Source organism: Martes martes, assembly GCF_963455335.1.
Source record: "Martes martes genome assembly, chromosome: 6".
NCBI classification, from domain to species: Eukaryota; Metazoa; Chordata; class Mammalia; order Carnivora; family Mustelidae; genus Martes; species Martes martes.
The window spans coordinates 110,158,951-110,179,106 of record NC_137893.1 but is presented as its reverse complement, the minus strand read 5'-3'; positions in this window follow the sequence as shown (position 1 = coordinate 110,179,106).

The following is a 20,156-nucleotide window of genomic DNA, read 5'->3' as shown; positions in this document are numbered from 1 at the left end:
CCTTTTTCTTATCAGTTTATAAAAGTACACTAGAGATTAAGGATATTGACATTTTAGGGGCGCCTATGTAGTTCAGTCAGTTAAGTGGCTGACCCTTGATTTCTGCTGACCCTGACCCTGATCTCAGGGTCGTAGAAATTAGCCCCACACTGGGCTGCACACTCTGTGGGGCATCTGCTCGAGGATTCTTTCTAGTCCTCTGCCCCTCCCACTGCGTACATATGTACTCTCTCTCTCTTTCTAAAATAAATAAATAAATCTTAAAAAAAGGGATATTTACATTTTAGTATTAATTTACATTGTCTTGCCTGGTACCTAGTAAATACTTAACAAATGTTCCTTGATTCTTATACTTTTCTTGTAATATTTAATGATTGGAACACAAGAAAGGGATTCATTTTGGGTTTTAGGAGAAAATAAAGGACAGGTGTTCTGTTTAGGATAAGTTGGTCCAGGGTATTTTACATGAGTTTTTCCATAGCAGTCTCCAGAGAGGGGTGTGGGCACTCATTGTGGTATATGAAGAAAATATTAGAACTTCCATTTGTATTTATTTTTAATTTTTAAAGAAAGGAATTAAGCTTTGCTAAGTGACCCTGTGAATATAAATTGGCCTTGGCATGTGGTCTCTGGGTTCTGTATTAGGATTTATTATGCATGGTGAGGTTTCCTGCAAAAAGAGTTTAGTTCTGCACTGAGGGTGGGCTCACAGTGACACCCTCACGTGTCTCAGCAGGGCCCTGCCCCACAGTGACATTATTGGATAAGTGGAATCACAAAATTCATTTTTCAGTCTTAATGAAATATACTTCAGGAAATGGGAAAAGGCCTTAAATGTTAATATGGGAATTGTCATTTAAAATTTATATCAATATTATAAGCACATGTGCACCACAAAAAAAATTGTTAGAGCTGACACTTCTCCCAGGTGCTCTATGTCAGCAATGTTCCATCTTCAAGGCAATGATATCTGCTCAGATCTGACAGGGCCCACCAAATACATTCACAATTATCCACAAAAAAATTTATATTAACAGTGAGTGAGAAAATGACTGTCTTTTGTATTATGGAAAGAATTTATTGAAAATGGATATTTGGAAATCTTTTCATCATTTCAGCAATAAGTGAGCCAGTGATAGAGGGCTTTTTATATTTATACATACATACACACAGTCACATATGTGTGTGTGTGCAGGTACATACACACACACATACATATACACATCACGTTTAAGAAACTTGAAACAGAATTCTCTAGATGTTTTTAAAATGTTTCATATCTTATTGGTTATTTGGACCCACTTGTTAAAAACATAAACAAGTAACACTGTCCCAAGAGTTTTAAAAGACAGTTGATTGAAATCAGGAAAAATGCATATTTACTAGTCAAGGATTTGCTTTTAATGACTGCCATGGTCAAATGAAAATGACTCCCATAGGGCGCCTGTGTGGCTCAGTGGGTTAAGGCCTCTGCCTTCGGCTGGGGTCATGATCTCAGGGTCCTGGGATTGAGCCCAGTGTCGGGCTTTCTGCTCGGCCGGGAGCCTGCTTGCCTTCCTCTCTCTCTGCCTGCCTCTCTGTCTACTTGTGATCTCTGTCTGTCAAATAAATAAATAAAATCTTAAAAAAAAAAAAAAGAAAATGACTCCCATAAATTTTAAATAAAATTAACTTAGAAACTGACCTAGAATTTAATTAATGTATAAGAAAATAATAAACTAAGATTTTCAAAAATAAGGCAGAGAGTTCAATCACATTGCACTCAATATGTTTGGGCAATGTTGATAAATAAAGCTTAAAAGTACTGAAAATACATCAGAAATGTTTATTAACTTCCACTTACAATTTTTCTATCTTTGAATAAGTGTTATGCATACAATATATTAATATATTAGTAAAAATTATAAATAAATATGCATATATTGGTACTGTATGATCAAAAACTTTGTACTGCTAGGAAAACATTATGGGAGAAGCTTGGAGCCTGCTGATTTGGAAATTAGAATGAGAGATTGCCCTTTTGCAGATAATTGGGTGATTAAAGTCATCCAGTGATTGCATGTTGAATGAGAAAAAGACTAACCAGAGAGCTCCTCTGTCTCAAGACCCTTTTGAGATGAATTATAGGCAGAAGCCTATGGAGAGCAATCCAGAATCTATACTGAAAACCAGAGTGAAAATGTGAAGGGCTTTGTGTCCAGCAGTCCCCAGTTTCAATTGTTTCCACCATTCCCTATATAATTTGGGCAATTTATTTCTCAGAAACTCAGATGTACATAAAATGTAAGCAATACCTAATTCTTGGGCCTACAATTTCTGAGAAAATGTGTGGGGTGCTTAGCATTCTGCCTGGCACAGAATAGATACTCCACAAGTGACCAGTTTCTTATGATGTTGTTCACATACGCATGTTCAGTGGTCGATTTGCTTGATGTGATGTCATCATTTGGGAAACTGAATACCCTCGTAATTCTCAGGTGAGGCTGAATTTCACTTGAGAACAGGAGTCACTACCATTTCTTTTATTTTCATTACTGAAGTGATATAAGCTGGTATTTAGTCCAATTTTACAGTTTTGTATATATTTCTACTTAGTGTATAGGGTTATAAAAGATTCATATTACCTGCAGTATCCTCCAAAAGCATTTACGTTTAAAAGCCAGCTCTCATGGCTCTCTCTGTCAAATGGATAAATAAAAATCTTAAAAAAAAAAAAAAAAAAAGAAGTATACACAGAGTTCCAGCTCTCATGGCTCTCTCTGTCAAATGGATAAATAAAAATCTTTAATAAAAAAAAAAAAAAGAAGTATACACAGAGTTCCAGCTCTCATGGCTCTCTCTGTCAAATGGATAAATAAAAATCTTTAAAAAAAAAAAAAAAAGAAGTATACACAGAGTTCCAGCTCTCATGGCTCTCTCTGTCAAATGGATAAATAAAAATCTTTAAAAAAAAAAAAAAAAGAAGTATACACAGAGTTCCAGCTCTCATGGCTCTCTCTGTCAAATGGATAAATAAAAATCTTTTATTTTATGGCACCTGATCCCAGGCCATCTTGCATCTTAAATCCTTTTATTAGACTAGGCATCACATCTCTTTGATTTCCCCCTTTTCTGTTTATTCAATCATATTGCTTTATAAAAATATCCCCATGCACTTTTATCTTGCCCTCCCCTCTCTCCACCCATCCCCATTGTGCTCAAGACACTACTTTTAGACCATCTGTTCTTTAGACAGAACACTGCTGCTGAACAGTACTTCCTCCCTACCAGGAAATCTTGAAAACATCTTTTGTAGACTTTCCAGTTTATCGGCAGGTGCTGAGAAATTCATATTTTATCATCCCCAAGGGTCCAAACGCTATTCAGAAAGTCCAGCCATCAAGCGAGCTTAGCTCTTAATTATTGCTGTCAGTCATCTATCAGCAGAAATGGTGTGCTCATCTTTGGCTTTTCATCTAAAACCTAAGAGGATAAGGATAAAGATAATGGTGGGCTACCTTGAGTCTTTTCCTAGACATCCCTAGATGTCCCCTTCCCGCTCAAATCTTTCCCATCTCTCCCTGTGACTCTTACAGACTCCCATGGTTCTTATTTCTGCTGCCTTCCCTGAAGCCCTAGGGCCTTGCCTGGTGTCCAGCTCTCAAACGCCATAACATAGGTAGGAGGAAAGTAGGCACCATGTGCAGCATCTCTCTTTCTTTTCTTTTTCTTTTTCTTTTTCTTTTTCTTTTTCTTTTTCTTTTTCTTTTTCTTCTTCTTCTTCTTATTATTGAGTTAGAGCTGACATATAACTGTGTACATTTAAGGTTATAATGTATTGATTTAATGCATTTGTATATTGCAATATGATTGCCACCATAGCAGTTAGCAAAAACCTCCATCAAGTCCTACAATTTTCATTTCTCTTCTGTGGTGAGAACATTTAAGATCTAGTTTCTTAGCAACTTTGAAGTATATAACACACTACTGTTAACAGTAATCACAGTGCTGTGCATCAGATCCCCGGAACTTATTCATCTTCTAACTACCAGTTTGTATCTTTTGAACATCTCCCAAATTCTGTCACCCCCCGATTCCCTGGTAACCACCATTCCACTCTCTGTTTCTACAAATACTGTATGATATCACATGTGGAATCTAAAAAAAGTAGCTCTCTTTTCTACAGCAGGACAAGAGTCCTTAATTCCATTTAAAAAAAAAAAAAACTTTTGAATGGAATGGCCTTTTGTTATTCATCTATTTGTTAGTAAACTACTTGTAGTACGTATTTCATGTATTTCTCTCTTCTCTTCTGCAAGATCTTAGGACAAACTCTCTGGGACTGACTAGGGAAATGAGAGCAATAACTCGCATTGTCATGCCTCAAGTCAGTGGTACCTTAACCTGGCTGCAGATCAAAATCATTTGGGACAGTTTCTTTTTAATTATAAGTTCTGGACCTAAACTTAAGTTCCTAAAAGTTGCTGAATGTGAATGTCTGGGATGGGGTTCAGGAATCCCACCAAACTTATCATCTCTGAGTGATAACCAATGAGTGTTTCTGAACTACATTCGAGAATCATATTTTTCTCCGACCTCACAGCAAGGTCTGTACTCCTTTTCTCCTTGATTTCTCTCCACAATCTCCTTTTTTGGAGTTTTTCTATAAGTGGTATCCAAACCTCTCCTTCCTCATTACGTATGATTACAATAGTTACAACAGGAGATTGAAGTGAAAAGTATAATTGTAAGGACAAAGACAAATTAAAAATAAGAGGCCTAGTTCTTCCTGTAGAAAATAAGGGAAGAAATTTATTCCCATTCCTTTCTTTAGAACATTTACTTAAGAAAACTCATAACTGTATGTTCTCCTCTCTTTAACATTGCATAAATCCTTTTGGAGACCGCATAGGCTGTTTGTCATACTTATGACCTATGGATGTCTTTCTCAAGGACCTGGAGTCCATTCTTTGAAATGTAAACATCAAGGGAGAAAGCACCCCTATCTCCCAGCTACTGTGGGAGGTAGAAGCCTCACTTTCGTGGGTGCCTTGTTCCAAGGTGCAAAACTGCTTCCTGTCATAAAAATATGACAAGTTTGTTTTTCCAATTAGTTAACACAGATGGTCATTCCAATTACCAGGTAAAGTTAGGAGGAACTGGGTGGGACATATGTTGCTGTCAAGACCTCTTACTTAAGGACTAGTTTATTTAGCTTGAAAATACATGTGGAATGGATTGTATCTGCTCAGCTACATGAAAGTGTGAGATTTCCTTCTGTCTTTGCAATCCCCAAGCAGACCGTTCGATGCACATCACATTCTAGTTTAATGTTTATTCAATAGTCAAAGTTCTCTTTCTTTACTACCTTTGTGGAGAGCACTTCTATGTTGCAAGATTTTGTTTTTAATTGTATTTTCCCAACATAATCAGGTAAGGGAGGGCTCATGAAGGAGAGAAGAGTGTTTATAGTGAATAAGATAAATTTCACTGACTGAAATGGGTTCTGAAGAAGACAGGGAGGAGAAATAACTGAAAGCAGACCGTAGTAGAGAATCTAAGAGCACATGGGGCAGGACCGTACCGGCGACCTAAGGTATCTAAGAACAGTTATGTTAAAATGAAAGTCAGTGGCTTTTGTCCCTATTTTCATAGTTACCTTTGGGATTTTTGTCCCTATTTTCATAGTTACCTTTGGGATTTTTGTCCCTATTTTCATAGTTACCTTTGGGATTGAGGTCTAAGAATGAGGCATCTAAAGGCTGTGGCTTTCCTAAAGCAGGCAGGGCTGGACTGACGGCATGAAGCCAGGTGAAGCAGTAAGAATTCTGTCTCAAACAGAGGCTGATGGAAGCTATGCAAAAAGTTATAACTTAGTGACATCTTATCTCTAAGAAAAAGAAGATTTCAGACAAGTATGTCAAAAAAGTAACAACAACTGACAAAGAAAGAAAAAGATAATGTTCAGTGAAATTAGAAGAATCAGTCTTTGGAGATATGGACAGGAAGAGTTTAACTAAAACAAACAGAAGATTTGAGAGCCACTCTGTTCCCATGCCATCTGACAGTTTTCTGCCCCTTCCGTAATCTCACTTCCCTCTGCTGACAGGCAACTGTCTGCCTCCCCAGGGGAGGCTGGCCATAGAGCTACCTCAAACAGTAAGGGCAAAGAATTGGTAGCCTGCAACCTTCATGTGCTCCAAAAATCTGTTCTCATCTGGTTCTCATTCAGTTTTCCCTTCAGCTGCTCCTGATACTTATCTGTAGGTAGACTTTCGGCTGCCACTGGCATCAGTTTATTTGTAAGAATGTTCTAAGCGCTCTTCTGTAAGTTAATGTAAACAGACAGACGACACATCACCATTGAAAAACTGCAGGCTGGGTTTACATAAATTGCCCCACACTCTGTGGATAAAGATTTAGTCCATGCCTGCAGTTCCACAGAGAGCAACCTGGCTGGATGTTGGTTCAGGAAACATTTGAGTTCTGATGTTTGAGTCCTGACAAGGCAGTATTCTGTTTGTTTCATGAACTGGAACAAGTATAAACATTATCTGATAAACTTTTCCTTTCTTAGTTTAAATATATGTATCTCAGGTGCTAGGACTTAGGCAGAGGGTATGGTGGTGTAAGTTCCAGAGCCTCAGAGCGTCTCATAAATAATAGAGGAAAAATCTCAAAGTAGAATTAGACCAATTTACTTCAGTGAGAGCATGGCACATTTGTCCAATTTATCATACATAATGGTAATGTGGATTGTCTCATCAGGGTTTTCCTAGGCAGCACATAACTCTCTGCCTAAATGTCCATCATACGAACTTTTGTTTGACCTATTCTAGGACAGATCTTCTTTGGCTCAGTTTATACATTATGATTCAGGCACTGGAAGACGTTCTGTGTTTTAAAAATGAGAATCTGTGATCTCATAAGTGAGTGTGGCTTGCTTTTGCCCAAACTTATTCACATATATCCATCAGGCATTTTGTGGTTGTGTATAGTATGAGGACCCTGGAAATAAAAATAAAAATAAAATTTAAAAAAATCATTGATCCCAGTCTTTTAAACGTCTACACTCTCTTTGAGCATAAAGGTTCAAAACACATGACTCAAAGAATGTAATACAATGGCAATCTAAGTTTTTTTTAATATAGCGCACTTAATTTTAGGTAGTGAAAAAAAGAAACATGCTTCAGGATATGGACTGAATATTAATTGCTTTGAATACTTTATAAAAGATGGTCAAATGGAGGAGGAGAAAGTGGGTGGTCCAGCATGAGCTAGCAGCATGAGCAAAAGAATGAAGGTGTGGAAATAATCATAGCCAGTTCAGCAAGTTATAAAGATACTAGTTTCTCCACAAAAGAAGTTTCCTACTAGAAAGCATACCACTTACGATGAATTGTAAGTGACAGACAAATCCTAATTAATGGAGGATCTTGTTTAATATAAAATTGTTTCTTACTCATGTAAAAATCCTGAGGTATGTGGTCTGAGGATAATAGAAACACTTTGATGTCCGGAACCCAGTATTGTTCCATTTCATTGCTTGACTACATATTAACTCATGTCCCAAACCATCTTATATCACACGTTGGCTTTTCCAGTTATCTTGGCATCATTCTATCTAGAAAGAAGGAGGCACAGGGAAGAGAAGGGCATATTCCTTCCTTTAACATACTACTTTCCTGTAAGGATACTTCCTGGAAGTTGTATACACAAGTTCATGGGATTCTCATGGATTCCACTGGCTACACCAAGATGCAAGGAAAGCCAAGAAATGTAGTCTTCATTTCAGGCTGTCCTGTGTTTAGCTGAAAAAATAATTGGAGGTTTTATTACTACAGAAGGTAAGAATGGATATAGGGAACAATTAGTCATCAGTGCCATAGAAGGTGATGAGGAAAGGGGTAGAATACTTTGAATGAGTCTAGATCAGGGTTCTGCAAACTTTTTTTCTGTGAAGGGCTAGATAGTCAATATTTGGGGCTTTGTGTGCCACATCGTCTTTGGTGTAACTATTTAACTCTTACATAGGCAGTGGTAGAAGAGTAGCCGTAGAACATAAATAAAGGATCCTGGCTGTGTCCTGATAAGACCTGATTTACAAAAAGCAGATTGAAAGCAAAATTTGGCCATGTATTATAGTTTTCTGATTCCTGGTCTAGATTATAAACTTGATTTGATCAATAAGAGTCTTTGAAAATTTCATGTGAAGGGCAGTGTGAGGAGAAATCATGCCAGGGTAGAAGGACCACTGAGCTATTGTTTGGAAGATCTTGGGTCCAATCCCAGCCTGTCACAAATTAGATTTGCAAATTTAAGAAAGTCATTTTGCCTCACAGAATAACAAGTGTCCTCATTTTGGTAATGAGAGAACTGAAAAGAAACTTTCTAAAGTTATTTTCAATTCTAAAAGACTGTGGAGATAGTGGAATTAAGATATCTAATTGGAAAAATTTTGCAGTGATCCTGGTATGAAATGGTGATGCTCTGGCAATAACAGGAAAAATAGAATGAAAATTTAAAAGACATTTTAAAAGAAAAATAAACAGAAAACAAATGATAATTCATTGGACAAGGGGCTTAAAGATTGTCATCAAGTACCTGCCAGGTTTTGAGCAGGGGGACTGAAGGGATGTTGGTCCCACATCAAAGAGAGAAATGTAGGAGAAGATTCTATCACTAGTAAAAATCCCAAGGAGATTCTTCTTCCCCAGCCCAGGTTTTTCCTTTTTTTTTTTTTTTTTTTTTTTTGTCAGGGGTCAATAAACTTTTTCTACAAAAAGCCAAACAGCAAAATATTTTAGGCTTTACATGCCATACAGTCCCTGTCACAATGACTCAGCTCTGTCCCTGGAGTGTGACAGCAGCCATAGACAAAAGGTAAACAAATGAGCTTGGCTATGTTCCAATAAAATTGTATTTATGGACACTGAAATTTATACTTCATATGATATTTTGTATCACAAATTATTATTCATCTTTTAATTTTTTTAACAATTAAAAATGTAAAAACTATTTTAGCTTACAGGCTATATATACAAAAGCATGTGATAGACAAATTTGGTCCCATCAGCCATAACTTGCCTACTCCTGTGCTATGTGCAAGCAGTTCTCTAGCAATAAGGTTTCAGATCTCTTAACATTGTCACTCTGTTCGAGAGTCTGGAGGGAGAAACGGCATGTGTAGCTGTACCCCTTCTGTTCCTTTTGCTTTTAGGAGCTAGGAGTATACTCAGTACACAGTACACTGTTCCTCCAGAAAGGCTCTGCCAGACTGGGGATGTGATACACTATGTATCAAAGAAAACTTCTCCGGTCCCATACAAAGTACATCTGTTGATTCCTGGATGTCAGTATTGGGAAATTCACTTGTCCACGAACATAAACTACATCTTTCAGTTGCGATTTATCTGGGTAATATTTTGACCTGAAACATATTGATCTTATTGGGTTCAGAATGTGAACAGTAAGAGGAGAACTATTTATCAGGTTACCTCAAAGACCTTGAAAATTGATATCTGTTCCCATGAACTAACAAATCATTGTTTCAGAGACTTGGTCACAAATGTTAGTTACTAGAAGAGTGCTTAGAACATATTAATTAGAGCATAAATGAATGAATGTGTTAATGCTAAAGCATGAGAAGGTCTAACTTGATACTTGGAAGAGGATTCTGAACTGGGATGGGGGACAGAGGTTGGTTGACTATAGCCAAAACTTGGGGTTATCTTTACACACTTTCGAAACTGCCTATGAGCTGATGCATGTGGTTGTAGTACCTTTTACTCAAGCTATTAAGATTAATAGGAAAGACTGAAATGACTGAGAACTCAATTTAAACCAATAGACTCTTTCTGTTACAGAAATATTGAATTTACTTTAGAGATACAAACATAACTAATATGTGCTTTTTAAATTTTGAAATGTTTGAGAAAAAATAGTTAACTTCTTTTTAATGAAAAGTGTGCTGTTGTACATCTCAGAGGCAAAGAAAGAAAATCTATGAAAAGGAGATTTATTTGGACTCCTAATTAATGCATATAAATACAACGGGCAAATTGACAGCAATTACTAAAACTGCCATCCAGATTTAAAACCAGGGCTAAAGGATTTTACATTTTAGCTTTGTAAGCAATCTGGCTTTTTCTTTCTTTTCATTTGCTTCTTCTTAAGGTTTCTTCTCTATCCTAGACTAGTTGGTCCAGAAAAGACCCTGAGACTGTAACCCGTGCATGGTATTTCCCTTACTTGGTATGTTTCACCTTGGCTGTTCCGATGAAACCCCTCCTTCAACATGCAGCCCAAGTTCCACATCCTTGAGCATTTCTTCCCTGAGTACCCTGACTCTCATTCATTTTCCCCTTCTCTAAACTTGCTGCTTGAAAAATCTTTTCCCTTTATTCAGCAAGATGGATCTTGTAAACATTCAAGACCTACTCCCACTGTGTGTACACACATCTTGACAGAACTATAGAGAAATATTTTCAGGTCTGCAAGCTCATTTTGTTGCATAGTATTTATAAAATTATTTTAAAATGTATTGAGTAGTTATAAATGACACACTGGTAACATTTACTCTGTGCAATTGTGCTTAATTGAAACATATTGTGGGGTATACTCATTTTCCAGAGTTTTAACTCTACCCTTTTTGTTCCTATTTAAGAGCAATACAAGTGAAAGTGAAGTTTGGTATTTTAAGGTGTTTCATTTATCTATTACTGGGAAACAAACCAGCCAAAATTTAGTGGCTTAACAAAGTAATATTAATTTGGTGTCAGTAGGGGTGGTTTGGTGGGGGAGCTGAAGGGTCTGCTTCCAAAATGGCTTAATCACACGGCTAGCACATTAGCGCTGGCTGGTGGCTATAAGCTGAGCCAGAACTGGGAGACAGAAGTGTCAGTTCCCTTCCACGTGAGGATCTTGGTTGGCTGCCTGGGTTTTTGCACAGGAGATAACCGGTTTCCAAAAGCAAACGTCCCAAGAAAACATGGCAAAAGTACATGACACTTTTATGACCTTGCCTCAGAAGTCACTTAATATCAATCTTCCCTACTCTGCTGGGTAAAGCAGTCTCAAAAACTTACCCAGGTTTAAGGGGAAGGAATATAAATGCTACTTCTTGTTAGAGTGTGGCAGCATTCTAGAACAGGATGTAGGATAAGAGGTATTGTTACAGACATCTTTGGAAAATACAATATGTCACAGTGGAGATAGCGTTAAATGATATTAACAACTGATTGTAACACACTAGTATTTCAACATTTTATAGAAAATCTGCTGATTTATAATCCAGTGTTCCAGATTTAATTTTAAATTTAAAATTATTTTCTCATTGTCTTATGTGTGTATACTTTCTACCCCAAACTAGGACCATGCCATGTCTTATTTATAACCTAGGTAAGAAATACTCATTGGGAGGTGAGCAGCGAAGGGTTTATGCTGTAAAGTCTGTCTAAATAAAGAAATGAGACTGATGTTTTAAGCAAAACCTGAATTAAACATCCAAATGAATATTGTCAGTCATCTTGGGAGGTTCCACACTTTTTCCAAGGTAAATGCTCTCACTGATAACATTTTAAAATTCTCATTATACTTCCTGGGCTCTATCAGATGCCTGAAGATGTGTGAGATTTGGGGACTGGATCCTGGGACAGCAGCATAAGTGGAAAATCACTGAAAATCACTGAAAATCAATCACCATTTTGCTAACAGCCTGGCTAAGTGAACAGACTGATCATGAATCTAGTCCCTTCTCCTAGCATTTCTCCTGCTCTCATCCTGAACTAAACCTCCATTATCTCTGACCAGGGTTCAGCATTCTCTTTGTCTCTGTTCTCTGTTTCCACTTTTGCACCCTTACTATGAGTTTATACTATAGTAACCAGAATGGGTTCTTCAAAAATGTAAATCAGAATTGTGATTTATGTTACAACATGGATGAACTTTGAAAACATGCTAAGTGAAAGAAGTGAGACCCAAAGGACACAGATAGTGAGATTCTGGGCCCCTGCTCACCTTCTGGCCCTAATTTCACCATCTTCTGCTTTTGCTTGGTGGTGCTGTAGCCTTCCTTGCCTCTGTGCTGCTCCTTGAACACATTCACAGTGATTCTTGGGGCTATTTCTACTGCTGTGCCCTTGTCTGGAATACTTTTTTTTTTAATTTTATTTTATTTTTTCAGTGTTCCAAGATTCATTTTTTTTTCCCAGAAATTTCCATCCTTAGATCTCTGTTCAGCTGTTACCTTTACTGAGAAACCTTTTTTCCTCATCCTATTTAAGGACATGCAACATTCCCCCACCCCCACCCCACTCTCCCAGCTTTACAGTTGTTTTTCTCTATGCCCAGATTTACTTTTCTTCATAAAACAACCACTAACTGACATCATATAACAAATGCTTTTTGTTTACTCTCTGTCTCCCCAGAGTACAAACTCTCTGCAGTCAGGGGCCTCGTGTGTCTTGCTCACTGCTGTATCCCCAGTGCCCAGAACTGTACTTAAATGGACAGATGAATAAAATAAAAATATGTTCTTTTATTTATATAGTACAGTTGACCCTTAAACAACATGGTTTTGAATTGTGTGGACCCACTTACATGTGGATTTTTTTTCAATAAATATAGTATAGTACTGTAAGTATATTTTCTTTATGGTTTTCTTAATAACATTTTCTTTTCTCTAGTTTACCTTATGGTGAGAATAGAATATATAATGCATAGAACATACAAAATATGTATTAATTACCATTTATGTTATCAACAAGGCTTCCAGTCAACAGTAGACTATTAGCAGTTACGATTTTAGAGCGTCCAAACTTAGATGCAGGTTTTCATCTGTGCATTGGGGGGTTGGTGCTCCTTACCCCTACATCGTTTAAAGGTCACCTGTACTTAAATGATTTCAGTAGTGCTATAACAGATATCCTCAAAATAATCCTAGGAGATTGTCAGGGATAGATTATGTACCTTAAATAGAATCATAAATGACAAATACTTAATGTGTATATATATATATATTTTTTTTAAAGATTTTATTTATTTATTTGACAGACAAAGATCACAAGTAGGCAGAGAAGCAGGAAGAGAGAGGAGGAAGCAGGCTCCCCGAGGAGCAGAGAGCCCGATGTGGGGCTCGATCCCAGGACCCTGGGATCATGACCTGAGCCGAAGGCAGAGGCTTTAACCCACTGAGCCACCCAGGCGCCCCATACTTAATGTATATTATATTGCAATATACGTTTACAATTATTAGCACAGTTCCATCTTTGTTTTGTGTTCATAATGTTCCAGGGACTGAGGTAAAAGCTTCATAGGTATTATTTTATCCACTCCAATAATAAATTATAAATTACATAAAGTACTTGCCCAGCGTTTCTCAGTAGTGGCACTGATTTAAACCCAAAGGGCTACTCACTACACTAGCCATAAAATAGATGCTTTTGAAAATCAGGGGTTCTCAAACATGAATGTGAGTCAGAATTATTTGGGGAGTTTAAAAATAGTCTTATATCTCAAACCCAGACTTATCTATTAGATTAATATTCTGAACTAATAACTAAAGAATTCTCTGACCCCATTTATTTTCTTATGTCCTGGCCTATTGAGTGGCCTTTGCTACAGGTGAGGGCCCACAGATACCAGAACAAAAAAAGTAATTTAAGGCCCTAAATGGATTCTTTTCTTTAATTCAAAGCAGACACAGTAATCAGAAAAAAACATAACATTTTAATGTGCTTTGGATTTCCAAAATCAAACCAAACCAAACCAAATCCACACTCTTTCATTTTATTTTACTTTATTTTATTTATTTGTTTGACAGAGAGAGACACAGCGAGAGACGGAACACAAGCAGGGAGAGTGGGAGAGGGAGAAGCAGGCTTCCCACAAAGCAGGCAGCCCCGTGTGGGGCTTGATCCCAGGACCCTGGGATCAAGACCTGAGCTGAAGGCACACGCTTAACGACTGAGCCACCCAGATGCCCCCAACCCCACACTCTTAATGGGGAATGTTGGGATCCATATCTGTGAAAGAAAGGTTATCGGATTCAACTTTGAGCAATAGACTGAAAAAAGAATAGGAGCATATGTTCCTCCCACTGGGAGAAAAGGTAAAAGCCCTCTAGGACTGGCTGCAAAGAGACTGACCCACATACTCACTCTCACCTCAGCCTTTTCGTGGAGCCAGCTCCTGTCCTCGGGAATGTAAAGCCTAGAATCGGGGAAGCAGTAATGATGCAGCAACCATGGAGATCAACCCCAGGGTGAGGATGCCCCCTGAGCCAGTTGGTGAAACTGCTTAACTGGGCAGAGGGAAGCAGTTATGAAAGTCAGGTGACTTTTATCTCTGTCCTAAGCATCACTTAAAAAATATTTTCAAGAAATGTTATGCTTTATTCTGCTCTTGGAACTCTAAATTCCAAGTTGATCTCTTTGTCTCTCTCTCCCCTCTCTTCTCACTGTGTGTGTGTGTGTGTGTGTGTGTGCATGCGCTTAATAACTTGATATCATTATATACTTATGATGAAAATTACTTTAAAAATAGACTTAAAAGAAATAAGGATTTGGTTTATATTGCTTCTTAATCTGAGCATGCTTTATTTTTTTAAAAGATTTTTATTTATTTGAGACAGAGAAAGAGAGAGAGAGAGAGAACAGCAGGAGGAGAAGTAGAGGGAGAGGGAGAAGAAGACATCTGGCTGAGAGGGAGCCTGATGTGAGGTTCTATTCCAGAACCCCAGGATCATCCCTGAGCCGAGAAGGTAGATGCCCAACTGACTGAGCCATCCAGGTGCCCCCTGAGCATGTTTTAATTCCCAGTTTATGATTGTATATGGTGGTCTGACTTCTAAGATAGTATTCATGCCTTTGTGTAATCCCTTCTTCTTCTTCTTCTTCTTCTTCTTCTTCTTCTTCTTCTTCTTCTTCTTCAAAATATTTATTTATTTGAGAGAGAGAGAGCTTGAGTGGAGGAAGGGGCAGAGGGAGAGAAGCCCTGATGTAGGGCTTGATCTCACAATCCACATGACCAGGGCTTGAACCAAAACCAAGAGTCGGTTGCTTAACAAACTGAGCCACCCAGGCACCCCTGTAATCCCCTCTTCTTGAGTATGTGCTAGACCTAGGAACTTGTTTCTAAGAGAGTACATCAAAAGTGATGGAATGTCACTTCCATGATTAAGTTAGCGAAGACTCTGACACCTTGGTAGGGTACTTCCTAGAAGATTCTCTCTGGCATTCTTGGCTTTCTCATTATGATGAAGTAAGCTACCATGTGGAAGAGACTCATATGGAAAGAAACCAAGAGTGGCCACTGGCCAACAGGTAGCAAGGAAGGTTCACAGTCCAGCAACTCACAGGAGTTAATTCCTGTTATCAATCTCAAAAAGGAACTTGGAAGTGGATTTTTCCCTAGGTGGACATTGACCTCAGCCAGCCAACACCCTGACTGCAGCCTATAAGAGACCCTGAAGAAGGAGCCACAGCTAAAGTACACCTGCTTTCCTGACCTACGGAAACTGTGAGATAATACATTTTGTTGTTTTAAGTCACTGTATTTTGGGGTGATTAGTCACACAACAATGGATGACTAATATACTGTGATAACTAAAGCAAATCTTAGTTCTAACATCTGCAAGAAAGTGGAATGAAACCCTACTTTGGAAAATATAAATAACCACCCTAAATCAGGTGATTGATAAACAATTAGATATTTATTTTCCTTTGTATAGCCTTCATTCCTTTCTGGAAAGTGTTCATCAGTGAAAAACTAGTATTGGACTGAAAAAATAAAATACAGTAAGTTTAGAAGTGCTGGTCTCCAATATAAATTATTTCAAGCTTTGTGCACTGAGCCCCATGCTCAGGGTTTGTGAAGTACCAACTTTTGATCAATGTTTCCAATAACATTTTCTTTTTGCTCTACAATGAATGATAAAAATTGGTATTTGACCTCAATGATAATTCTTTCAGTAAGTCTGTATTATAAACAAATGGTGATTAAGCAGAAAGCATAAATGTAACAAGAAGACTATATATAGCCTTGGCCCTGTGTCACCTTGAGTTAGTGCTCCATCCCATAAGCCCCTATGCATGTGTATGAGTGTGGAGTCCCCATAATAACAAGAAGCTATATTTTGCCAAGATTTCACTGTAATTCTCCTGCCAATCCCATGTTGGAGGAAAGGCAATAAAATGGATTGCCTCACCTCATTAAAGAATTATATATGTCCAGTGATACTAAAATATGATTGTCTAAAATGCAATTACTCATTATTTCTTGCAAATCTTCAGTCTTACAAATCCAATTTAGGTTTACCAATTAGATTTTACTTTGTTTCTTTTTTTGTGATCAAAGATAGCTTCTAATGTGACAAGTTGGCGTATGGAGGAATGAAAAGCTCCAAGAAAGGAAGACTAAATTAGTTTTCCACCAAAGAGAGGCAGTAGCATGCAGTGGTCTTTGCCTCATACAGATGTTTAATAAATATAGACCCTTCATGATTGGAAACATTCATCCTGTGCTATTTGGACCAGATTCATATTGTTTAACAGTCTTACTCTATGAACTAGATGTTTCCTGGGAGATAACTGTTATGAGTGAGTTATTAAGATAACCTCACAGGAAAAATAAAAAAGAATGATTGCTCTTCAATGATGACACTTTGTTTAATGGGGCAATATTTTTCCTTACAGAACCTATTGCTTTCTGGCTAAGGGTAATGAGAACGCAGGAAGATCTGTGGCCTGACATCAGTTATTTTCAGGGAGTGAGGGCTCAGACATTCCCTCCCCCTTCCAACATTAAATGTAACTGACAGTGGGAATAAAGCTATTGCATTTAAATTGTTTACTATTTTTTTTGTTGTTTTCATAGAAACTATATGCACAGCAAAATATAAATCAACACAGAGGCTGGGCTCAGTTTCCAGACCTTGGCACAAAAAAACATAAATGAAGAGGATTAGTATGACTTCATACTACATGTGATTAAGTAGGCATTTTTTCTTCAGCTCTCACAATAGACATTAATACTCATCTGTATAGTTATATGATTTATTGGGTTTAGTAACAAGTGCTCATTTTGGGAAATTTAAAGAATATAAAACATGCAAAATATGAAAACATAAATGACCCATACTCCCACTACATAGAGATCTGTGTTATTTTTTCTGGCATAAATTGTGTGTGTGTGTCCAGCTTTGCCATTTACTGCCCAGTCTTGAGCAAGTTACTAATCTCTTTGTGTTTTGGCTTTTCCAACTCTAAAATGATGATAATAATAGCATTTTCCATAGGATTGTTGGTGAAAATTAAATAAGTTTATACATGTATATGCCTGGCATGTAGCAAATGAAAACTATTATTCTTATGTACATATGGCTGATTCAAATTAAGATTATACTATAAAAATGATTTTTTAAACTTCAGCAACATTTTAGGAAAATAATTTCTAGTCCATAAAGTAGTCTTTTATGATATGATTTTAAATGGTTAGATAGTATTTTGTCATATGAATGTATCACAATTTAACAAATTCCTTCTTATTAGATGTATTGTTTTGTCATTATAACTATAATGCCACAACCAACATCCTTTCATTTCCATGTGTGCCATAGATGTGGCTCTTTCTTTAAAATAAAAATATAGAGAGGAAATTCTTGAATCAAATGACATTTATAATTTAAAGACTTCTGGTAAATATTGCCCACTTGCTCACCAACTGACACCACCCATGGGAAATCTGTGAGAGTTCCTTTTCCCCCAGACCCAAACAATATAAAAAATCCCCTTTACTCTCCTTACTCCTTAAAAAACCAATTTCAAAACACCAATTTCAAAACTTGTAACTATTTTACGTGGCTAAAGAAAATACTACCATTTCCATTTTTTATTAATAGTGAAGCTGATTTTTATGTGCTTATTGGTTCTTTCCATTCCTTTGGGTTTTTTTTGTTTTTGTTTTTGTTTTTGTTTTTGGTTTTGGTTTTTTTGGTCTGGATATTTGAAATTTTATACAGTTGCCAGTAGGTATAAATTGAGAGGCTGAAAAGTCTCTTTCTATATCTTTATGGACACTTAGCCCATGCCTAATAGCTTGCTGTTCTGTTAAAACACAGTTAAATTAAGCTTCAGAAATTTTCAGCTTAACTAAAAGCTGACAAGGATCAATAAATCAGTTAAATTTTGGACTGATCTGGCTTTAGAAACAAAATATAATTGAGGTTTTTCTGGACTTGCTTCCACATGAGGGCTCTCAATGCTGCTAAACTTCATTTTTAGAGGAAACCTTTCTTTTGGAGGAAACTTTTCCTTTTAGAGATGTTAAGATGAATATTTTCTTAGTAGTGAATGTTCCACTCTTCCATGTAAAGCAAAATGTAAAGCAAAATGTCACACATGATGTGATTAACTGCATAGAAAATCCAAGAAATTTGCAAACTATTAGAACAAAGAAATGAGATCAACCAGTTTGCAGGATGCAAAAATCATTACACAAAAATTAATAACATTTCTATAGTCCACCAAGACCTAATTAGAGTATATGGTTTTTAAAGCTTATTCAATATAGCAAAAACAAAAACAAAGGGGCGCCTGGGTGGCTCAGTGGGTTAAAGCCTCTGCCTTCGGCTCAGGTCATGATCCCAGAGTCCTGGGATCCAGTCCCTGCATCGGGCTCTCTGCTCAGCGGGGAGCCTGCTTCCCCCACTCTCTCTGCCTGCCTCTCTGCCTACTTGTGATCTCTGTCTGTCAAATAACTCTTAAAACAAACAAACAAACAACAAAAAACAAAAACAAAAACAAAACAAAACCAAAAAGAACACCAAACCTGTATGGTATTTTTAAAAGATAAACTGAAGCATGTTAAATTTTTTAGAAATTTTTTTGCGCATACATCAGGTGGAATCAGGCACCACTCCACCAGAAGTGGTTAGAAGAGCTCAACCAACAGGAATGAGAGGAGAGTTTGTATTTTATAGAGAAAATATGGAAGCCAAGCAAGGAAATTATTTGATTGGCTGTGACTTAAGCAGTTGCCGTTATTTGGGAAAGCCTTATTTGGCTGTTTGTAATTGGTTCGTAAGTTTCATGTCTTTGCTTTAGGTCTTGGTTATTATGTAGGCTACCAAAGTAGTAGAGCCACCCCAGGCTCATGTCCTCTTTGTTTAATCTTTACCGAAGATAAATCTAAATAAAGAGAGGAATACCATGTGTGGAAAGACCCAATGTTGTAACTGTTTCTATTGTTCCCAAATGAATTAATCAGTTCAATGTATTCTTAATAAATCTCAGAAGTACTCTTCTTGGAACTTGATAACGTTACTCTAAAAAAAAAAAAATTTGGATGGGGAAGTGAAAGGCAAAAGATAGAAGATAATTTTAAAGGAGAAGAAGAGGAGATAGAAGAATGTTTATTTATCCTACCAGAGTTCAACCCATAAAGCCATCAGAGTCAAAACAGTGATATTGGTACTAGATTAGATAAACAGGCCAAACTGAACAGAATTTAAAAATCTAAGATAGACCCATGTTTATAATAACTTGTCAAATGATGAGTCTGTACTATATATTAGTGGAGACAGGCTAGCTATTCAAGATATGGTGCTGAGACAAAAATCACTAAAATAATACTCTCAAATTTACACAAAAGTTCCAGGCATATTAAAGACATATAGAAAAAAACAAAATTCTAAAAGTTCCGTGAGAAAATTAGGAGACCATATTTATGACATCAGGATAATGAAGAGTATCTTCAATAAGCAACAAAATGCACAAACCATGAATGAAAATACTGATCAATTTCTCTATGTTAAAAGATACCATTGGTTGTGGAGGTAAGTTGTGGATTTGGAAAAGATATTTGCAAACCACAGATCTGACAGAGGATTGATATCCCAAACACATAAAGAATATCTACCCCTCCCAAGAAAAGAAGCATGTGTGTCTCTCTCTCTCCCCTTCTCTCTTTTTCTTTGTGTGTGTGGGGGTATGTCTCCTTCTCTCTACCTACTTACCTACCTACCTACGATTCATAGAAGAATGCTGAATGGCTAATGAACATATAAAAATATGTTCAACCTCACTCATTGTTCCAGTCAGGATCCACTCAGGAAACATTAATCATACCAATTTTGAACAGGGAGATTTTAATATAAAAAATTAACTAATAAAAAGTGG